The 23,056-nt window shown below is 39.6% G+C and overlaps 1 long non-coding RNA gene across 1 annotated transcript; it reads left to right on the top strand.

Moving 5' to 3' along the window:
* The first annotated feature begins 44 nt into the window (after positions 1-44).
* LOC147826609 (uncharacterized) lies at positions 45-23,044 on the top strand. Its single transcript, XR_015438970.1, has 4 exons — positions 45-306; positions 11,089-11,258; positions 17,666-18,023; positions 22,210-23,044. It is a non-coding gene; the product is annotated as an uncharacterized LOC147826609 (long non-coding RNA).
* Positions 23,045-23,056: the final 12 nt, after the last annotated feature.

The raw sequence follows: 23,056 nt of genomic DNA, 5'->3' as shown, positions 1-23,056 counted from the left end.
CTTCGGGCAAATGCTTCACTAGTCCTCTGTGTTCATTGGTCAAATTCCACGTCAATCAAAGAACTCTTTCTGCCTGTCTCCCCTGCTGCCCCTTCGGCCCGTTAGATTGGCCAGATGCTTTTTCCCCTAATGCTTTGCGCGGCCGGCCTGTGGGTCCCTGAGTGGGAGAGTGGGTGGCAGGCGCGGAGAAGCTGCTGCAGGTGGTGGGCGAGCGGCCCGGGCTGGGGCGACGCTCCGAGGGCGGGAGAGGGTCTGACTGCGGGCTCACCTGCTCTTGCGGGAAGGAAGTAGTACCTGGGGAGCGAGGTATGCGAAACGTGAATCTGCCTTGATGGCAAACTTAGGATGCCTGTGTGCTTGGGGAGCTTGTTTAAAATGCAGGCTTAAATGCGGCTTTCTCCGTTCTGATTTCTGGAAGTGAAAACGTGCATTTTCCCCTTTACAAACTATTCAAGTGCTCGTAAGGCTGGTGCAATGGGCTGCTATAGCCTTGGGTTAGTCCTGGGTTGGATCATTAGCTATTTACGGTGAAGGTTTCCTCTCCTTCCCCTTATTTTCCAGTTGCACGTGATTTATCTTTACTGCACACCAAGTGACCTTGGGTAATTAATACTTCTACGTGTGTTGCACCTCTCACCTACTAGACTGAGTTTCTTGAAAGCCAGGATTCTCTCCTCCATTTAACGCTCTTCCTTGGGCCTCTTAAAACCCCTCATGCATAGGTGCTCAGTAAATTAATTATTTGTTGCGCAGAGTGCAGTCTTGCTGTGAAAGACTTATGAAGTATTGAGATAACCGGCATAGCTCTTATGCGTGAATGAAATAGCCTGAGGGTGGGAATTTGAAGAGGGCAAGATGGATAGAAAAAACTATAGCGGATGTATAGAAAGGATTAGCGGAAAGAATAACATCTAGATAGGGGCTTCTGGAAGGAAGTGGCATATATATTAGACCTGGAAGAATGACTTGAATTTGGGCAAGTGAAGATCGTAAAATAGAATATACTTCACGATACCTGTGGAGTAGACCCCCCAAAAAGTAGAAAACTAAATTTTGAAGTACCTCGTGAATCACTTTTCAGTCTAAAGATTGCAGCACACTAGAACGTAATGACATTGAAAAACTATTAAAATTAAATTTTATTTATTAAAATAAAGACCAGACTTTAGAGGAAAATTATTTTAATTAAATAAGAAAGGATGAAAATAAACTGCATTTATGTATTTGAAGGTGTTAGACATAAAGGGCAAAATCAACTTTTAAATTAGTAACAAATTGTGGGAGAATAAAAAACAGCAATTAGAAAACAATGTTTAAAGAGATATTAATATATTGGTAAATATACTTTTATAAACTAGTTCTTAGCAATACCAATAAAATCCACAAATTTTGGGGAAGTGTAATAAGAAAGGGAACATTGCCATTGAAAGTTGGTAGTTTAAAAATTATTAAAATTCAGGGCTGGGGATTTAGCTCAGTGGTTTCGCCGCCTGCTGCACAAGCACAAGGACCAGAGTTCGATCCCCGGTACCAAAAAAAAAAAAGAGAGAGAGAATTAAAAATTATTAAAATTTATAATTTCATGCTGAAAGTACATAATACTTTTCAAAGAAAAGAGAACTTTAAAAAGAAAAGTGAATTTGGTCTATAACTCTACACTGACTGAAAAAAAAAAACATACCAAAGTTTTGTGCTCTCAAAAAATATCTGACCCACTCAGATTTCTAAGTGAGTTTTTTAAATTTCTTTCTTTTTTTTTTTTTTTTTTTTGGCGGTGCCAGGGATTGAACTCAGGACCTTGCACTTACAAGGCAGGCACTGCACCACTGAACTAAATCCCCGGCTCCATTTTTTAAATTTTTGAAGAGCTAATTCTTGCTTTAATCTTAAAGCACAGAAAATGATGGAGATTATTTGGCTTTTTTTTTTTTAAGCTCACACAACCCTCAGCATCCTGACAAAAGCATTTTAAAAACTCTGGAAGTAAAGTTAGTGATGACAGGATCGGCGTGTCACTCACCTTTGTATTCTGCAATGTCTGGTTTGTATTTGATGTTCATTTGTGAACATTTGGCCAAAAATCTTAGATTTCAGCAACATCAATTTGATACTGTCCTATTTGTTTTATTGTCTCTCACAGTTTTTTTCTTAATAGCAAAACATTTATTGGTACATTTTAGCATACATAATGATAACATTCATCATAGGGAATTTGCACCTGTACATGATACATCCCACATCTTTTTTTCCCCTTCCCCCCTCAAAATTCTAGATGAAGATTACCTCAGTTTCAAAAAGGCAATGAATAATATTCAAACACCTATTCCTATAAAGGTATTTATTAACAGCAGATATTGAAAGTACTTTTTATAAAAAACATGAACAACATACTTGAAATACTAATGTTTCTCAAACCTGGTTTCTGAAACACTAGAATTTCATGAGATGTTTGTGCTCATTTTGTTGACAGATAACTTTGGAACTGTCAATGTTTTCAATATAATACCCTCTTAAAGAAATTATAGGGAAGTTACATACATCACTATTTATGTTTAATTAGTGACAACTAGTTATGTGACGACTTGCTGCAAGGTAGACCAAGGAAAGAAATTTAGCTGGAAAACTACTACAACTTAGGTCAAATCATCTGTTACTAAATATGAGATTAGCAGCTCAGCCACAGATATCATTAAAACAGTTATTAATGTTATCCTTGAAATTGTCAATGATGGAATAAGATAAGAAAAATCATCAAATTAACATTATTTATAGATGTATGACTACTTGGGAAAATGCAGAAGAATCAAAGAACCTAGTGGAAATGATTTTTTAAAATTCAGTAAAGTACCTGACTAGGAGGCATGCAAAATTAATAAAAATTGCAAAATCAGTCATTATATATAATACAACTACCAATAGCAATATGAACTCTAGAAGTAAATTTAACAGGACATTTATACAATCAATAGGTAGAAAATCACAAAATTCTATTAAAGTACATGGTATTTGAAGAAGTTCAGAGAAGCTTTACTCTTTGATGGGAAGATTCAGTATTATAAAAATATTGATTATATTCTAAATTGTGAATTCAGTGCAATCAAAATTTAAACTCTTATTTCTATTGGATTTAACAAAATTACGCTAAAGATTATTTCAAGAATACCAATAAAAATAACTTACAAAATTGTGAAAGAATTACAGTACTTTCTCTGGGATATTCTAATACTTTCTCTAGGATATTAAAATATACTGTCAGAATAGAAAGCCCTGAGACAGAGCCAAAAGTAAGTGAAAACTTTTGCTTTAAGAAGCCACGGCACCCAGGCATCCGACCTGGAGAAAGGTGAGATAATAAATGGATGTTGTTTTAAGATAGTCAACTTGTGGTGACTTGTTATGGCAGCAGTAGAAACTGATACACTTGATAAGTCAGTGAAAAGAGAAATGGGAAGATAAACCAAAAGCAATTGATCAAAATATGTGGATGGATACCTGAAGGGATGTTTTCAAGGAAAAAAACCAAAAACAAAAACTGGATCAGTCCCAGGCAATAGATGAAGTGGGTAAAGAGGTGGTGAATGCTTTCAATGACATATGACAGTATTTGTGAAAGAAAAAAAAATAAGGTAATTAGAAAACCCTTGAAAAAAATTAGAATATCATGGTTTTTAAATTATATAAAACAAAATAATGCAGGATTGGCTGTAGTGAATGCAATACTGGACCTACCACTATTTCCTTCAGAATCAGGAAGTTTAGTCCTCTAGCATCCAAGAGTCTTGGCTGTTGAAAACTTGCAGTTCAATTCCTGGGAAATTTCTCTTTAACCAAAGGTAGTTTCCTTGGACAACATTATGCATCCTCCCTAGGGCAGGACATATTCAAAGCCTGGTCAGTATAGAAGGGAAAGGCTAGGTCTCCTTTCTCAACTCAGGGGAACTCTTCAAGGCCTTTCTATCTTCGGAGCTCCTCATACAGTTGTTGGAGGCTTTTGTTTTAAGCTCAGCACTGTTCAACTCCTTCCCGTTCTTTCAGTCTCTCACAGATCTTGTTTCTAAGGCCTCCTCGTCAACCTCATCTGTCTCATAGTCTTTCCCCTGGACGATTCTACCTAAAACACAAGCAACTGACAGAATAAAAGAGAACAAGAATGTGACAGATGCATTGGATTAGCACACAAAGAGGTAGCCCAGTTTTAGAGACTCAGATTTTTTAAAATGAAATGGAGGACTTATTTTAAAGAAAATCAGTGGATTTCTTAGAAATAAGGAAAATGAAAAGGTCTTCATAGCAGCTTTATTCATAATTGCCAAAGCTTGGAAGCGACCAAGATGTTCTTCAGTAGGTGAATGGATCGATGAACTGGTACATCCAGACAATGGAATATATTCAGCTTTAGAAATAGCTATCAAGCCATAAGAAGACAAGAAAGCAATGCAAATGTCAGTGTGAAAGGGAAAGAAGCCACTCTGAAAAGCCTACATATCATATGATTCCAACTGTGTGACATTCTGGAATAGGCAGACACTGGAGGCCGTGAGAAGATCCGCAAATGACTGGAACTGGAGAAAAGGAGAACTGGCTAGGAGAGACACAGCTCAAGGGCAGTGAAGCTGTTCCGTGTGGTGCTATAGTGGTGGATAGATGTCATGACACATTTATCAGAAACCACACAATGTGTGACATCAGGAATGAGTCCCTCTTTATGGCCGAGTAGGATGCACCTTTAAGACATAATAGTAAGTGAAATCAAGCCTACATATAGCATGGTTTCTCTTATATGAGAAACCCAAAATAAAGGATAGGTAATAGGAAGCAGGGAGATATTTTTCAATTGGGAAGGGTAACAAGATGGAGGAGTAGGAAGGGAGAGGAGGGAAAAGGGAGGGAGGAAAATTTTTACAAAGATAGAGCTTTTGCAAGTGGGAAGGGAGTCGAGATGGAGCAGGGAGCGAGGAGAGTGTTAGAAGAAGCAAAAAGAAGTATGCATATGTGCCAACTCCCCACAATAAGTGTGGTCATTATGTACTAATAAAAATAAGTGAATCCTAATGTGAATGATGGATGTCAGGTGATAAAAATGCATCCATGTAGATTTACCGGTTGTAATAAATATACCTTTCAAGTGCAAGATGTTGGTAGTGGCGGGGGCTGTGCATGTGTGTGAACTCTATTTTCTGCTCAGTCTTGCTGTGAGCATAAAACTACTCTGAAAGTAAAGTCTGTCTTTTTAACAGTGCTTGAAACTGGTTACCTCTGGGAAATGGGACACTGATTTCCTATTCCTTTTGAGATGAGGTCTCACCATATTGGCCAGGCTAGCCTTACATTCAGGGTCCTCTTGCCTCAGCCTCCTGAATAGCTGGGAATTACAGGCACACACCACTGAGCTTGGCAGCCCTGTTGCTTCACTGGATTCCTAGGGTAAACCCATCATTACTCATGTTTCCTACCTTCATGTTGTCATGTTTTACTTTTTTTTTTTTTGCTCCGATATATCTTTTTGCTGCAGAAACTCAGCAATGGTACATGACAGATGAACTTTATGTATTCCTTATTTTGTTCCCACAACTGTTTCACAGTTGAAATGACAAATGAAAAGGGATGAAGCAGGTAGACACTGCCTTTCTGCACTTAATATATCATGTTCATGAACTACCTTGATAAACATGCGAAATTGAAGGAAAATTTCATTTGGACAAATGTATTCTTCACTCCATTGAGAAGATAAAGTTAGACACACACTGCAGATCTTGTGTCAAAATACACTGAAGACAAATTAAAAGACTGTAAAAAAACATACTACAAGAACATACAATTGGATCAAGAAAGACTTTCTCAGCATAATTACCAAGGTGAGAACCCATAAAAGCATGATAAATTTGGCACAGTATACAAAGATGTAAAATGTCTATGTTTTTAAATCAACCAGTATAATCAAGTATTCTAGAGAGAAACAGTGAAAGGCAGAGGAAAGGGCAATAGAGATATTCTGTGACAATGATTCTTCAGTTGTGACACCAAAATTACAAGCAACAAAAGAAAAAATTTAAAAAGAGGACTTTATCAAATCTAAAAACCTTGGTATGTGGAAAGATATACCAAGAGAGTGAAAAGGCAATCCGCATGGAAGAATGGCAAAAAGTATTTGCAAATTATGTATGTGATCAAGGATTAAGAAGGTGTAAAAATCCTGTAACTTAACAACAAAAACAAAACAACCCAATAAGCAAAGGACCTGAATAGACATGTCTCCAAAGATATGCAGATAATAAGTACATGAAAAGATGCTTAATATCACAAATCGTTAGGGAAAGGAAAATCAAAATCACAATGAGTATAATTTAGAGGCAAAATGCTCAAAAAATGGCTGCTGTAGTTCATCTCATGGAAGTGGATTACCTTAGGCTGAGGTTAGGGTGAAATGAGCAGGGAGACCCCAGTCAAAAGGTTCTAAGTCCTAATTAATGCCAGGAATAAATTCTGGTGAAAGATTGCACAGTATGGTGACTGTAACAATAGTGTGTTGTGTATTTCTCAATAGCTAGAAAAGAAGGTTTCAGATGTTGTACCACAAAGAAATGATAAATGTTTGAGAAGATGGATATGCTATTTATCCTGACTCAATCATTATACCATGTATATTTGTATCAAAACATCACACAGTACCTCATAAATTTGCACAATTGTCAGTTTAAAACAATAACAGGTATAAAAACAAAATTACAAGAGTTAATGAGGATGTGGGAAAATTGGAACTTTTGTGTTCTGCAGAAGGGGATGGAAAATAGAGCCACCACAGAAAATAGTATGATGATTCCTAAAATAATAATACTTCTGGGTATATATCTGGGTATAATACTTCCAAAAGAAATGGAAGCAAGGACCCAAACATGGTTGTATATCTGTGTTCACAGTAACGTTATTCACAATAGCCAAAATGTGGAAACAATCCATATGTCCAATGAGACATGAATGGATAAACAAAATACAGTGCATGCATATAATGGGATGTTATTAGGCCTTATAACATCCAATCCTTATACATGCTACAACATGGGTGAACTTTGAAAACATTGTGTTAAGTGAAAAAAGCCAGACACTAAAGGAAATATTTTATGTGATTCCACTTACGTGAAGTACCTAGAATAGGAAGATTCATAGAGGGAGGAAGAATCATGGGGAATGTGGATTGTAGGGGAATGGGGGATGAGTACAGAGTTTCACTTTGGGATGACAGAAATATAAATATAAAGGAACCATTAAAATAGAAAGACACTACAAGGCAACAATTGGATATGTCCAGATAGTAAAACATTTAACAAGTCAATGCAGGAATAATAGGACTGACCTATATTAAAGAGACCTGAGGAATGTAACAACCAGATAAAATGCCATCTCCTGGTTTAGATACTGGTATGGACAAAGCAGCTACAGAAGGCATTCTGAAGATAATTGAGGGAATTTGAATATGAATGAGGAATTCAATGATAAAAAGAAATTATTATTAATTTTGTCAGGCAATCTAATAATATTTTTGTCCATGTATGAAAATGTGCTTCTTTTTTAGAGATGCAAACTGGAGTGTTTCAAGGTGAAATGTTCAAACTGTAATTTACTTTAAAATAGCATGTGAAAAAGTTAAAAAAATCAAAGGTACAATGACAAATTTTATAAAGAAAATAAGGGGGAAGAGATGGGAGGTAATCAGGAGTTGAGTACTATAGATCTGGGAGGTTGTTGACAAAGTGACATTTAGGCTGAAATATTAAATGATTGCCAACTGTGTCAGTTCAGGTCTTCTGAGGTCTCGATGACAAGGTAGAATTAGTCATAAAAGAGACTAAGAAACACCTGTAAAAAACAAAAGTGTAGCAAGCAGAAGAAGAAAGGACAACCTCCGTGTAGTTCTGAAATGTGAGAAACCAGAGCAGGAAGGGGGGGTTGGGGAGGAGGAACTTAGAAGTGCAGCACAATTTTGACAAAGTCTCAGGCCAGTGAAGAGCTCCAGATCAAAACTTGCCCTTCAGAGGAGTCCTGCACAGGACGGGTAGAGCTCTGCTACCCGCACCGGCCACCTAGAACTATGCCCAACATTGGCTGGACACAGCCCAAGGCCAAGTGAGGTGCAGAAGAGAAGGCTGAGGTACATAGGAACATGTGGGCCCCAGAATGTGCTACCTCTGATCCTAAGACAAATCTGAGCAATAGGGCATTTCGGTCCCAATTAGCCCTGCAAAGATCTGGAGGGAGAGCATGTCTGGAGAGGGAAACGGCAGAGGCAAAGGCCCTCCAGTGGGAGAAAGATCAGCACACTCAAAGAGGAAGAATTAGGTGTTTCAAGCGCAAGAGTGGTAAAATGGCACAAGAAGTCATAATGATAAGCAGAGTCCTAAGCATATGGAGCCCAGTAGACAATGATGTGATGGTGAATTTTATTCCAAGTGAAATGGAAAAACATTATGAGGCTTTAAGCTATTATGATGATCTGACTTAGATTTTAGACTCAAACTCTAGGAGACACTAATCTATATTTCCAGCATCCATTTCCTTACATCATATTTTCTCCCAACCCAACAGCAAATCTAACTTGTGCCCTTTCTTCTCCACTGGAAATGGTTTTACTAGGTTACCAAGGACTTGTTACCTGCTAAATTCAATTGCTCCTTTTCAGTTCCCATCCCACTTGTCCCCAGAATCACGTCTGCACCTGAACCACTTACTCCTCCAATTGCCCTGCTGGCTGCTTTTCACTAAATGTTTTTAATCCATTCACTAAATGTTTTTCTTTGTCAGAATTAGCATCCTTAATAATTTCATACTATCGTTAGATACTCTAACCTCTTAAGTTTCCCTAATATGCTAAAGACCTCAAAATCCTTCAGCTATTTTATCTCCTGCACTCCATCCTTACTCTCTAAACCTACATTTTTCTGTGTGGTCATGCACTCCTACTTCCATAGAGCATGAGCTACCAAAACAAAAATCATTGTCCTACAAAATCCTTCTTATGCTTTCTCTATCTTGAACAATATCATTACTGGATGGATCACAGACTGGTAGATGAAAGAAAAAACTGTAAAGCATCTGGAAAAACAGAACATCTTTGTGACTTTGGGGGCAGACAAAAGTTCTTAAACAAGACTTAAAAAGCACTAATGTAAAGTTAAAGATTGATTACACATTGAAATTTATAATTTCTGCTAATCAAAAACACCATTAGACATGTGAAATGGCAAACCACAGACTGGAAGAAAAAATGTACAACATATGTATGTAACAAACCATTACAAATCAATTATTAAATAGCTAAAACTCTGAACAAGAATGATGAACAAAATATTTGTAGACACTTTATAAAAGTGGCTAGGTGGCCAATGAACATATGAAAAAAGTGTTTATCATCAGTTATCAGAAAAACACAAGTTAAAACCAAAATTAATATTGTACATGTGCCAACATGGCTAAAAATAAATAAAAAGTTTTAAAGACTAACACTATCAAATGGTAGCCAGAATATAGGTAAATTTTCTAGTACTTCTAGTCTGCATGTAAAATGATACAACCATTTTGTAAACTGTCTAGCATTAATAACTCATTTACATTATGATGCAGTGATTTCACTCCTAGGTATATACCTAAGAGAATACTATATCCTCAAAAAAAAACTTTCACAAAACTGTTCATTTCAGCTTTATTTGTAATATCTCCAACCTGGAAACAACCCAGGTAAATGAAGAAAAAAATTTCAATATAGTCATACAATGGAAAAATACAGGTAATAAAAAAATAGAACATCTACTTAGTTGTGGGTTGTGGATATTACTTCACCTGAAATAAATCAGATAAGAAAAGTTACACACAAATAAGAATGTAGTATATGAGTCCACGTATGTAAAGCATGTAAAGAACAGGCAGAACTAATAAAAGTTTACAGGAATCAGATTTGGGCAGGCAGGGATGGAGATAGTAGTGGTGGGTGGCTGAAAAGGACCAGAGAGGAACTACATGGAGGTTGGAGAAGTTCTCTTTCTTGATCTGCATGGTGGTTAGCTGGATGGGTACACGTGTAAAAATCATTTCATGTCAAGATTAGTACATTTTATGAATTTTATCAAGTAGATTATCCATCAAAGAGTATTAACCTATCAATGGGCCTTTGTATTTTTCTTTGTAGAATTAGGGAGAATAGTTTAATCAGTGGTGGAAAATCTATGGCACATGTGCTACAGCAGGCTGTTATCAGGGAAAGTTCTAAAAGTTTTGCCATCCCTGGTCAGTAGCATAAAGGGATCAGTACTAACTGCGTGGTGAAAATAAATTTATCTTTTAAGAAATTTGATGTGAAGAAAAGGAGAAAACCAAAGAAATAGGAAGAGCATCAGGGATTCGAAGAAAAATGTTTTTCAGATTCCTTTAGAGCTTGAATGATTTATCAGGGGAGAAGAAATTAGTGGGAGGTGGTGGTTGAAGAAGAAAGTCAGAGAGAAGAGAAAGTTGATAAAGACAGATGTCTGAGGGAAAAATGGAAGGTGTATCTAAATAAAAAGAAGGAAACCACCTCATAAACTAAGAGAGAGAAGATGAGGTGAGGAAACTAAGAGACAGTGAGATAGAAGATAACGTGAAAACTTTCGCTGTACCTGGCCTCAACATTTTTAACAAAGGAGGAAAATGAAGATGCAGCTACTGAAAGTCAGCGGCAGATGTGGCAGAAAAATGGCGAGAGGTGCAGAGAGAGCTGCAAGAAGCCAAGTTCCGCACAGCGTCACCTGGGAATGAAACCCTGAGCAAGCTGCTTGTGAACTTTCCTCAGCCCTGTCTGTAGTGGGAAGTACACTTATTTCACAGAGTTGCTGTCAAGGTTTAATGGGCTATTGTTTAACTCTCCTTTAAAATGGATCAAAGGTCGCAAGCGCAAGGACCCCAGTGCGATCCCCGGTACCAAAAAAAAAAAAAAAATTAAATAAAGAAATAAAGAAATAAAGAAATAAATAAAATGGATCAAAGTTGCTGAAAACTGCCACACACACAAAGTTGTGGGAAAACAATGAATAATCTTTTATTTGTTTTGTTTTTTGGTACCAGGGATCGAGCTCGGAACCTTGCTCTTGCGAGGCAGGCACCGGAACCACTGAGCTAAATCCCCAACCCGACAGTGAATAAGTTTGAATGAAGACTTAAGGAACCCCATCAACAGGCACTCCCTGTCATCTGTGAGGTTTAGTGCCGATGAGGACCAAAATACATGTAAAAAGGTAAAGTTTCTAAATCAAGCCAGGAAATCATTGGGTAAAATATATTCTATGTGCCTTTAACAAACACAGCTTATAATGACGCGAAGACCAGCTTTGAAGTTAGAATTCTCAGCTCCCTGGAGCTCCACACGGGATCCTGGTGAGGAGAGAAGACCTAGAACAACCCTGCCTCCTCTCCCATCTCCCACCTGTGAAGCGCACCGTGACGCCTCTAGCGAACAGGTGTGGATGCTCCACTCTGCAACTCGAAGCTCATTCTCGCCCTCGATCACTCCTGGCCCAATGGGTTGATATGGCTTAAATATGAAATGTCCTAAGAGACTAGTATATTGGGGCTTGTTAGAGGTGGATTCTGAGGGTGCTGACTTCATCAAGTTCATAGCTGGACTTCCTAGAACATGGGGCCCAGCTGAAGGCAGTAGGTCCCAGGGGAGGGGGGAGGTTGGAGCATGTATCTTGTTCCCAATCCCATCCCCTCTCTCTTACTCTCTTGTTTCTCTCTCTCTCTCTCTCTCTCTCTGCTTCTGGCCACCCAGAAGATAAATAGCTTTCCTCTGCCATGATGTTTCTGCCTTGGAGTCAACAACCATGGCTTGAAACCTCTATGACTACAAGCTCAAATCAAACCTTTTCTCCTTGAAGTTGTATATGTCAGGTATTTTGTCCCAGCAACAGAAAAGCTTCCTAATACAGAAATGTACTCTCCTATGGCATGGAACATATGCACAAAAGAACTAGAAGTGGCTCAGAGCCATTGGGGCAGAAAATTCTGGGGTTCCAAGTGTTTGGAGGCAGAAAGAATGAATGTGGGATCTGAGTGAGAGTATCTCCTTATAACTGGAGACTCCTTACCTCGAGTGACAGGGTGCAGCTTAAGACCAGAGTGGGTGCAAAAGCATGGCGCCCTGAGCAGGGGCCTCTTTTGCCCAGAACGAAGGCAATGTGGCTGGTCATAGTAAAGTCTAGGATGATACCCCTTCAGGCTTCCAACAGGAAATGCAGGTAGACTCCAGTACTACTGACTAGAAAGAGCAAAACTTAGGACCAGAGTATGCTGACAAATATAACAAAAACAAAGTAGGGCCTATAAATCAGCATTAAGAGGCTGTTTACCACTTAAAAATGAAACCTTCTGGCCTTTGAGTTATTTATTTAAGTTTAATTTATCTTCTTCTTTGATACATGCAAACATTTAAAAAGTTGTACATATTTGTGGGGTGCCATGTGATATTTCAGTACATGAAAACATTGTGCCGTATTTAAATCAGATCAAACATATCTATCTCCTTAAACATTTACTATTTTTATAACAAAAACATTCAAACTCCTTTCTTCTACCTTTTTGAAATACACAGTACATTATCAGTATCTGTAGTCACCCTACTGTGTGCTTTCCTATGAAGCACTGCATAAAACTGAAAATGACATTAATCTTAGTGCTGTTCTTCAAATCAGAATATTGAGTAGCAAGCAATGAATCTGAAACTTGCTTCTGTGAGCTTTGGCTAAAGAAAAAGAAATTTCATAGCCTCTCTTCTTTGTCTGGCTTTATGTTTCTTATAATCAAGCAGGTTGTGTTTAGATATGCATATTTGTAGATTCATAAAATGTCTTTGAACTCAAATGGTGCTCTTATTACAACCATCAGAAACAAAGAATTTTACATTATTTTTTGATGAATTCTCATTAGTAATGAGGCACTAAACATGCTAGTGAATACAATATAGAGGAGAATATTAATAGGGCTATTTTTAGCTACCACCTACATACAACATCAAGACAACATCAAGAGCAGGAGCGAAATAATGGTTCTTTTAGTTTAATAAACCATAATGTTCCTGAGAAAGTCTTCTCTTTCCTCCCCAAATTGGGGAGTCTAATTATGAAACGTGATTGCTGTGGCAGCAGCTTAGAGATGAGTGGAAGGGGGGAGAAGGGTAGAAGCAGGGAGGGAAGAGGAGAGAGGGAAGAGGGAGAAGAGTCTGTGGAGAAGCAAAGGAACTTTAGATTATTAAACAGACAGTAAATCGGAAAGAAGAGAAAAGTGTCTCCTTTGGAGTCGAGGGTCAGAACTGGTGACTGAAAGAAAACGGAGACTCTCAAAAAGCGTTTAAGCCTTGAACAGTTAATATCTGAATGTTACCCTAAAGGCAAACTTTGTAAATACAGGTGAAAGAAGCCAGTAATCACAGTCAGAGCTTTCATAGGGTAGGATGAGGAAATATATAATATGTTCCAGATTATGTAACAAACCCCGCAAGCAACATTCAGTAGGATATTATGTGAAATCATAAGATACAAGATTACTTTCACCATGTAATTTAAACATATTATATGTTGTTATCATGACATATAATATGTATGTGTAGTATAATAGAACCTAAACCATTTGACAAGAAGCCACACTTAAAGAGATCTACAAATAGCTTTAAACACATGACTTGCTGAACTTTAAAAATAAGATGAATGTCAAAAAACTACAGCAAGATACAAATTTTCACCTATTGGATTTGCAAAGATCTAGGTTTGGTAATACAAATTTACTGTGGCAAGTATACCAGGACAAGGCTTTTGCAAGCATTGTTGATGGTTAGGTCATTTGGGGAAATTTTGTTGGGAAGCTTTGGAGATGATATGCATCCAACTTTTACATACAAAATCCCTTTGAAGCAACATACTTCTCAAAAACTATCCTTTAAGTACACCTGCACATGTGCATATAATGTGTGTAAATCTATTGTCTCTGTATCCTTAAACCCTCTTCAAAATGACTGAACCAAAGCGACTCCTTAAGAAGCCTTTTTTATACACTCTTTCTGGGACACCCCCAGCACAAGTTTCCCTATGGTGTACCATCCCCCTCCCAGTGAAAAAGAATAAATTCAACAAGCTTTAAAGAGGGTTTAAGGAAGCAGAGACAATAATATTATTGAGAGTATTAACAATTTTATCGACTTGGGAGGGTGGGCTGTGGGAGGGTGAAGCTATACCCAAATCTCCATCCTGGTCTTCCCTGGCATGGTGAGGAGGAAACCATCATTTTTCCTGTGATGTCCAGTGGCATTTAACTGGTTACTTGCAGAAAGTTTTCTGCCTTGTGAGTTTTTCCCATGTGGTTCTTTGGCTTAAGGGAGCACATCTTTTCTAGAGCTTTTGTTTAAAAAAAGAGAAATCTGTGCCCATTGGCATTTTCAGGTTGCCGGCTTTTCCAGCCCCTATTCTGGGATATGACAAGTGGAGCAAAAGGTCAGACTCAAGGAGCCAGCCACCACCTTCTTAGCTCCTCTGCTTTCTTCTTATCTATCCTCATGGATTTGTTTTATCCATTATGCCTAGGGTCTTTAGTTGTAATGGAAAAAGTATACCTACTCCTACTCCATTTTTCTGGAAGTTGAGGTCCCCCTGTGAATACATTTTTGTGCTCTGTGTGTGTGTGTGCGCGCGCGCGCGCACGTGTTGACATAAGGTTGAATCACACATTTAAGTAAATAAATACCATAGATTTATTAATGCCTTTTCAGAACTGACAATCACTACATTTCTATGAAGAGCATAAAGGAAAATTAAAGGATAGAACTAAATTAAGAGAAGCTGCTTGGCTGGAGCGGGCAGGGAAGACCCCTCTACCCCTCTACCCCCAGGAGCCGAGTTCAGAACCCAGGCTTGTGCAGAGCTGGCCAAGAGGAGAAGAGCAGTGAAGGAGGGAACGAAAGCATCTCGGAGCAGGAACTTCCCAGCAGGACCCGGGAATAGAGAGGATGCTGCCCAGGTGGAGTCCGGGATCTGGCAAGAGCCGCAACTCCAAGGATTTGAAATCTTTTTGTCCGTGTGTGCAAACCTGTCTTTGTATTTTATTCCTTTAAAAATTGCAGAAAGATATTTAAATAAACAGGGCCCCAGGAGTGTCACAATGACTTGGTGCTTTGATCTGTCTATTACCTGGCCACAAAGCCATAAAACTAGAAATTAATAACAAGCCCCCTCCCCAAGTTTTTTCTTAATGATATCATTAATAACTCTTTTTTCTTTCTCCCTATTTTCCTCCCTTGACTTCCTTCTGCTACTCCTTATGACATTCATCTTGTCTAATACATCTCCCTTCTTTCTTTCATTTAATCATTTTTTTACTCATTAAGGAATTTTTTTTTTTTGTACTGGGGATCGAACTCAGCTCCCTGCGCTTGTGCAGCAAGCGGCGAAACCACTGAGCTAAATCCCTGGCCCTCATTAAGGAATTTTTAATCTCCAGAAATTTTGTAACTCATGATTTCCTAATTATTTTACTGCATTTTATTATTAACTATGTTTCTGACGTTATGTATTTGTATCAGCTGGATGTAGGCATTGTGGAAATTCTGTAGAGTAGTGTGCGACTGCATATTCCATTATCTCACAGAGATGGGTTGAAATTAGCTATTCTGGGAGTATTTACACCACACATACCAGCAACTGCTACAAATCAGGGCTTAATTTTTTGTTTTGCCAATTGTCTAGATTGAAGAAGTGATGCAGAAAATGTTGACAAGGTAGATTAAACTTGAAAGAAGCTTATGTTAGCAACTGTTATTTTGTGCATAGCACAAGAGAATGAGAAAATAGTCTTCCAATATTCAAAAATTGCCATTTGACCCAGGAGAGGCCTCACTAAATGATAAACTAAATGATAAAGGCATTTAGTTCCAACTCAGGTCTTCATTGTCTTATTTTTTCACATGGGGGAAGAAAATAAGGGGGAGCAGAAAAGAATAGTCCTTGTAAAACTAAGGCAAAAATTGACAGAGATAATTCATCTCATTTATAAGACACCTACAGCTGTAAGGGAGCCTTAGAAGCATGAATTTGAAGCAATTCTGTCTCAAACTAAATTATGGTTCTGCTAATAAAGAAGGAGGGGAATGAATGTTTGGAAAATTAGACCAGAGTGGAGGGGTGAGGCCAGAATGGATGCACAGGAAAGACTTGGAGGCAGAATCCGAAGGATGGTGACTTAAACTAGAGGGCAGCCACGGGAAGGGAGAAAGGAGCAGATGCAAGGTATCACTGAGAAATAGAATGAATAAAATAACCAAGGTCAGACAAGGTTGCAACTGGAAGAACCAACAAGACTTTCTTAGCTTTTAGGTTTGAGCAATTAGGAAAAGGCAATGTCACTTAAAGAGATGGAAAGAATGGAAGACAAAAAATATGAGTTTGGGAAAAGGAAGCGAGCTGAATATAGGAACAGCAAGTTTCTGGTGTCTTTTAGACATCTGCGTGGAAATGATAAATAAGCTCTGTGTAAGTATCTAGGTCTTCAGAGAAAAGTGAAGGCTGGGAACAAATTTAAAAGGGTCAGTGGTATTTAGGTAGTCTTTGAAGTTATGTAGCTAGACAAAATCAACTAGAAAAGGCATTGTAGGTTAAAAACTAATGAAAAGGCGTTAGACCAAAACCAGGGCATGTGAGATGGTATGGTCAGAAGAGTAGAAAGAAAACCAGGAGAAAAATAATGTTCTGGAAACCCAAGAAAAGCAAGGGGCCAGTCCCCAGGGGGACTCAGCAAAATTGGTAACCCCAACAAGAGCATATTTTAGTGTTGGAAGCCAGATGACTTCAGAACAATCACAATGTTTCTATGGGTTAACCAAGATTTATGCAGAATGTGTTTTGAAATCATTTCTCTAATTATGAAAACTGTGGAGTAGAAACCATCTTAAACTCACAGGTTTCCCTGGTAATTGAAGAAAGGTCTTCTTCTAACCCACCACAATTATGAGTCTATCCTCTCCTTCTCACCCATCTCCATTTATTATTTATGGTAATGGTTGAAGGGGTTGGCACGTGGCACCATGGGAGAGAGCATGCTCACTACATATGAGGCTGAGGGTGCAGTGCCTTCATACACACACGCACACGCACACACACAAACACACACATATGGAGTAATAAAGGCTGCAAACAATGATTTTATGACCAAATTTTGTTCATGTATTTTGTCTAAGCTGTATAGTGTTGGCTCCTATGGAATTTCTAAAATTTTAAAGCTTTGACGCAAACAATTTTCATCTTTTAGAGATAGTCTTAGTAGTCTGCCCCACATTGTAAGACCCTGTGGAGGATGAAGGGTGACAGGGGTAGATAATACTACTCATTCTACATTTGTGTGTCTCTGAGGTTCGTAACAAAAACATTTTTAATGCAAGGGAGAAGCTAGGGTAGTCTTTACCATCGAGGAACTTGCACAGGACTTGAAAAGACATGCTACCCAAGGAGCTAGAGCTCAGAGGGTGAGGGGAGAAGAGCGTGCGCTGCGGGGAGAAGGGCGGTGAGGTGTTTAAGGTAGAAATCCAGCCTGCAGCACGGTAGGGCACCGGGGGACAAACATTCATGGAGCACGGTGAGCTATGGTCTGTCTTTATGTTTCCTAGGTGTCTCCTCATATACTGCTTACAGCTATCCTGTGAGGTCGACATGACAGGCACGAGGCCTGATGCATGGACAAGTGACTTTCTGGGATCACGAAGCTGGCCTAGGGACCTTTCCTTAGTGCATTGTCTCTGGCCAGCCAGACTGCATCGGTCTGAGAACGAGTTGACCAGAGAGACAACCCACTGCTATGCAAGACCCGCGGAAAAATGTTTAAAGTGCCTGATTTTGTTGCCAACCTTTAAAAATTCTGAACAAAGGACAAAGACTTTCAATTTCCTACTCTTCTTGAAGCACCAAAACCATCCAGCAACGCTTGTGCTGTTCCTCTCACAGCCAAGACACTGCTGCCCCCTACAGGTAAGAGTAAGGCTCTCCTTTCTCTGAAGCCCTTCCCTCACTGTTTTATTGCAAATGTATTGCTTCATTTTGTGCACGATGGCCTGTATAGGTATATTAATGCATTTATGCACTAATTACATTCAGCCTGGAGAGTCTGACATGCTAGCGTGGGTCTGATCAGAGAGAGAGAAGGGAGTAGGGGTCTTAGATTTGCGATTCTCAATGTGATTTTGTCCACCACATGTTGAGAACTGCTCTCCAAATCACTTCTCTAGCAATTAAACCCGTACTCTGCGCCTACGTGAATGTCTCTTGCAGAGTTTTCTTGTGCTATAAATGCTAAGTGCCATACAAATGAGTGGTGTGATAATAATTGCTTAGGGATTCAGAGGAGGCCACGATTATTTCTGCAATCATGAAGACAAAGAATTGAAAAAGTTGATTTGAAATTTTATGAGAGAAGAGAAAGCATTCCAGAGGGGAGGAGAATCGGAGGGAAAAGCGTGAATTTAAGAAAGTACAAACTCCGTGCAGGGAGGGGCAAGGGGGCCTAGCATATTTGAAGCCGAGAGTCCTTGTCCAAGTAACTCACTCCGGCCTTGAACCACAGAAATGTCCGAAGTAGGAAGGAACTCAGAGATCATCCACATTTGAAACTCCTCTTCTGAAAGGGCCTCTGAGATCTTGAGGCGTTTACCTGAGTTACTTAGCTTCACAGAGCTGATTGGTGATGGGAGCTTCTCTTCTCGGGGTCTTCCTCTGTAATTCAGTGTGGATCATTTGCAAAACAGGCAAGGAGAAAGATTTCCACTCATTTCTAGACATATTTTTCTTAACCTGAAGCAACAGTTGCCTCTTTCCTTTCCTCACTCACTTTCCCATCGTATCCTTAGCCTAGAATCAAACCTAGAAAGTGCTGAGGTGAAATGTGACAAGTACAGCCGAAGATTAAGACATGGTTCCCCGAAAATAAGACCTACTGGGAACTAATCAGCTCTGAAAGCTCTCACTCAGAAATGCCAGCCCCAATGGGCCCATCCTCTGCCTCACAGAGCAGCGGCAGCAGGTAAGGCGGGATAGGCTGACCGGGGCTGGCACTTTTATTTATTTATTTTTGGGGGGGTACAGGGGCTCCAACCTGGCACCTTGCACTTGTGAGGCAGGTTGTGGAACCACTGAGCTAAATCCCAGGCCCAGCTGGCACTTTTGATTTCTAGCTTTCAAGGCTGATTATTTTCTGGCTGGGTCTTATTTAGGGGGAAAGAAGGGAATAGATGATGCCTCATACCCCTTCTTGCCATTAGAGGATCACATTTGGCCTCTTCAGAAGTAACCTGCTGTGCCAGGGATTTAGCTCAGTGGTTCTGCCGCCTGCCTTGCGAACACAATGTCCTGAGTTCGATCCCCAGTACCAAACAAAACAAAACAAAAAAACAGAAGTAACCTGCTCTGCTTCTAAGTTATTCTATGCTCAGCAAGAGAAAGAAACTACAAGACTCATTTTCAACCTCCTATCATGGGCATGAGAAGAGGCACGATATGCTGGCACATAAGTCTCAGGATCAGCATCTATGATAATTAGAATCAGAGCCTTAGTTTCAATGTTGCCTAAAAGACGCAGACAGTCTGCCTCTTGGCAGTCGGCGATGCCAGTTTGCATCTTGGAACTCAGGGCTGACATCAGAGCACAGTATTAAGGTCATGGGATCTGAGTTTGAGTCCAGGCTTCGGCCTTTCCCAGCTGAGTGCTGTGGTTGGACCAGACTGAACCTCTGCAAGCATCAGTGCCCACAGGAGTCACTTTTACCATCCACATCTGGTTGTTATGAGTGTTGGTGTCTTCCTTTAGGTTTCCTGCAAAGCAGGCTGTCAGGCAAGGATTTGGCTGCAAGGAGTTTGGGGAGTGAGCCCAGGAAACAAGAGGGGGTGAAGTGAAACAGGGAGGGGAGAAAACTCAGTAACAGCCGTGTCAGTGAGTCCATCCCCACTGCAAGGAGCTGGGAGCAGCCTCCCCATGGACCCCTCATCTAAGGCTGAGGAGATTAGCAGGGTAGTCACCTCCAACTGCTGCTTCTCATTGCCACCTGGTGCCATGAACTCCCTTCCCACTTCTTGCCTGCCCTGACCCTGGGTCAAGCACACTCCCACAGAAGAGAAAGTCCTTCCACAGAAAGAGCCAGGGTTTGAAATAGGAAGCTTTATATTTTGTAGGAACCAAGGCCACAGGGGCCAAGGGGTTCCAGGCAGGACACTGACAGCATTTCCTACAGTGATGTACTGTATTTATCACAGCAGTGACCGGAACATAGTAAGCACTCAACAAATTATATAGGGTCCTAAAGTACACAGCACTGAGCACTAGGATGGCAAAAAGCAAGGCTTCTCCAGTTGAAAGGAGAAATACTATTACTAAGACAATGAGGTGAGTGCACTCCACCCTGGATAACACCTTGCGGTCTCCCTTCCTCCCAGCACTCCCCAGTTCTTGCTTTTTTTTCTCTAGGTTGCATCATTCAACCAACTTCACATCTCCCCCTTTCCTTTTCACCATCCTAGTGACACTACATTTAGGAGGCATCGCACAACTCCTGCCTTAAATATCACATCAGCCCTCCAATTGCCCTTCCCATTCTCCCTCCTCTACTCCACCCATAGACTCCCACGACCCATTCATTCAGAGCTAAGAAACTGCTTTTCCTAAAACCCAGTTCTGATGAGGTCACTCCCTACTTCAAATACTTCAATGATGGACCACTTCTTTCTGGGTGAAATTAAAATTCTTTAGCTAAGGACACATGCCTCTTCGTGGCTGAGTTCTGGTGATTTATCCTATCTCATCTCTGTACCTTACCCTCAGCTCCTAAGTCCAAGAGAGTTAGTGCCTCATCAGTGTTGCAGTTTCTCATAATTCAGTGCTACCGTCCAACCTGCCCTTTCTCTACATAGAACACTTTTATTTTTTATTCATGAATTAGAGTTTTCTTTGAAAAAACTATCCCTGATTTTTCACTGTTCCCTCTTGGTCTGGATCAGTAATCAAATAGCATCTCCATGTCTGTCCTAAAACTTACCAATTCCATTATAAATGTCTATTTATTTTCTGTCTTCCTAATTACAACATTATTATTCATAATCAGATACTGAACATTTGCATTCTTGACAAGTTCGTGTGGTAATTCTTATTCCACACTGAAGTCTAAGAATCATGTTATTACGCTACAAGCTTCCTAAAGGGAAAAACTTTTTGTTGTAATTCTAGTGCCTGACACAGTTCCTCACAGGTACTTGGTACTCAATAAGTAACACTTGCGTTAATAAACAAAATCGTGTAAGTTTGGATACTGTCACTCTTTCGCAGAGATGTTATCAGGGTTACCACCTGGGTAATGAGACTCATTAAAAGATTATTCCCTGCGTAGATGGTATTGTAAATTGCGAATCTCACTGGTGATCTGCCAGTCCTTCAGATAAGTGGCTATTAAATTTGACCAGTTGTTCCATGTTTTCACCCTTGATTAGCTTAAACTTTTTCAATGAAAATTATTTAGTCTTACCAGTTTAGTGTGAAGTCCACAAGAGCAGCTTTCCAACTCAGATGTATAACCTGAAGAGCTTGTTAAAAATAACATGTCTGAGGCCGGGGATTTAGCTCAGTGATTTTGCCGCCTACCCTGCAAGCGCAACATCCCGAGTTTGATCCCTGGTACCAAAAATAATAATAATAGTAATGTGTCTGAACTCCAATCCCAAAGATTTCAACTTGTTATTTGACAGAGGAGGGGCAAGGCATCTTTTTTTTTATTTTTGCTTTGTTTTGTTCTTTGTTTTGAGGTGCTGGGAATTGGACCAGGGGCTTTTCTCATGCTAGACAAGCATCCTACCACTGAGTTACGCATATCCCCAGAACAAAGCTCTGTATTTTTAATAAGATCTTGAAGAAAAAATTCCCCCTATAATACATAGTTCTACATTATCATACAGATAGTTTAGAAAACAGGATGGCATTTCTACAAATAGATAACTCCCTTTGTTTTATTTTTCTATATAGGTGCTGTGGACTGGTTCAAAAGAGGTTATCTCCATACTTCTCAGAATGGTTCTTAAAGTTGAGCAGTGTTACAATATTTTACCTTGGTCAGTTTGCCTAGTAACGTAGTGTACTTTAGGAAAATCTGATGTTTGATCTTGTGTTCCCTCTTGGTAGGTATGAAAGTGGATTACATGCTCAGCAACACCAGCCAAGAAGTGAAAGTATGGTCACCTGACTTTGGCTGGTGTGTGCCACAGGACTTCCTTCCTGCAGATGTCATAATCATGCCTTGCTCCAAAGGGAGTCATTTCTTATTTTCCACAACAATCCGGCAGGATCTGGGATGGTAATCCAGGAGGTGGGAAGGTGAGAAGAATGTTATTTTCTTCCTCCCACCTCTCGTAAACTATCAGGGTGTCATGGCAGCTCTGGCCCGGGCCATTTTTCAGAGTGGAAGTTTTTATCATTTTGCACTGAGATCATAAACTGAGCCTGTCTGTCCCTCTGTTTAGACATCTCCCCTCCAGGCTTTTATAAGTGCCCTAGAATATGTCCTGGAAAGAGCCAGTATCTTGTTGGTCCCAGGATGGTTGGAGGTGACCATGGTCTTCTCCAGACCAAGGGTAAGAAGAGCTCCATTCTGCTTCATTTAGGTTAAGATATTAGCATTCCTAAATTGTAAAATGTGCTTTAAAGGTGGAATCAGAATGATAAGAAATTGGGGGTAAAATATTTCCACTTCATGAGCCCTGGGTTAAGGATGAGCTGAAATATCCAAGACAAGCCAATCCCCATCATGGCCCAGTGGAATTAGAATATCTGTAGGGGCACTTGTCTCTTATACTTCACTAGAATAAAACAGTTCTATGGTGGAATAGAGCAATTCTATGTTACAAAGGATTATTAGATTCATAGCCATGCAGAAAGTAAATGACAATATCTGTGAATTTTCTGAGTTTACCTACAAATAAAATTTTGTTAATGTACTTTTTATAAGTTTAAATGTCAAAGATGGCAGAGG

The sequence above is a fragment of the Heterocephalus glaber genome, unplaced genomic scaffold (genome assembly GCF_053883595.1).
Source record: "Heterocephalus glaber isolate CG9 unplaced genomic scaffold, H.glaber_assembly_v1.0 deba00001465, whole genome shotgun sequence".
Taxonomy (NCBI): Eukaryota; Metazoa; Chordata; class Mammalia; order Rodentia; family Bathyergidae; genus Heterocephalus; species Heterocephalus glaber.
This window is presented reverse-complemented; position numbering and strand designations above follow the sequence as displayed.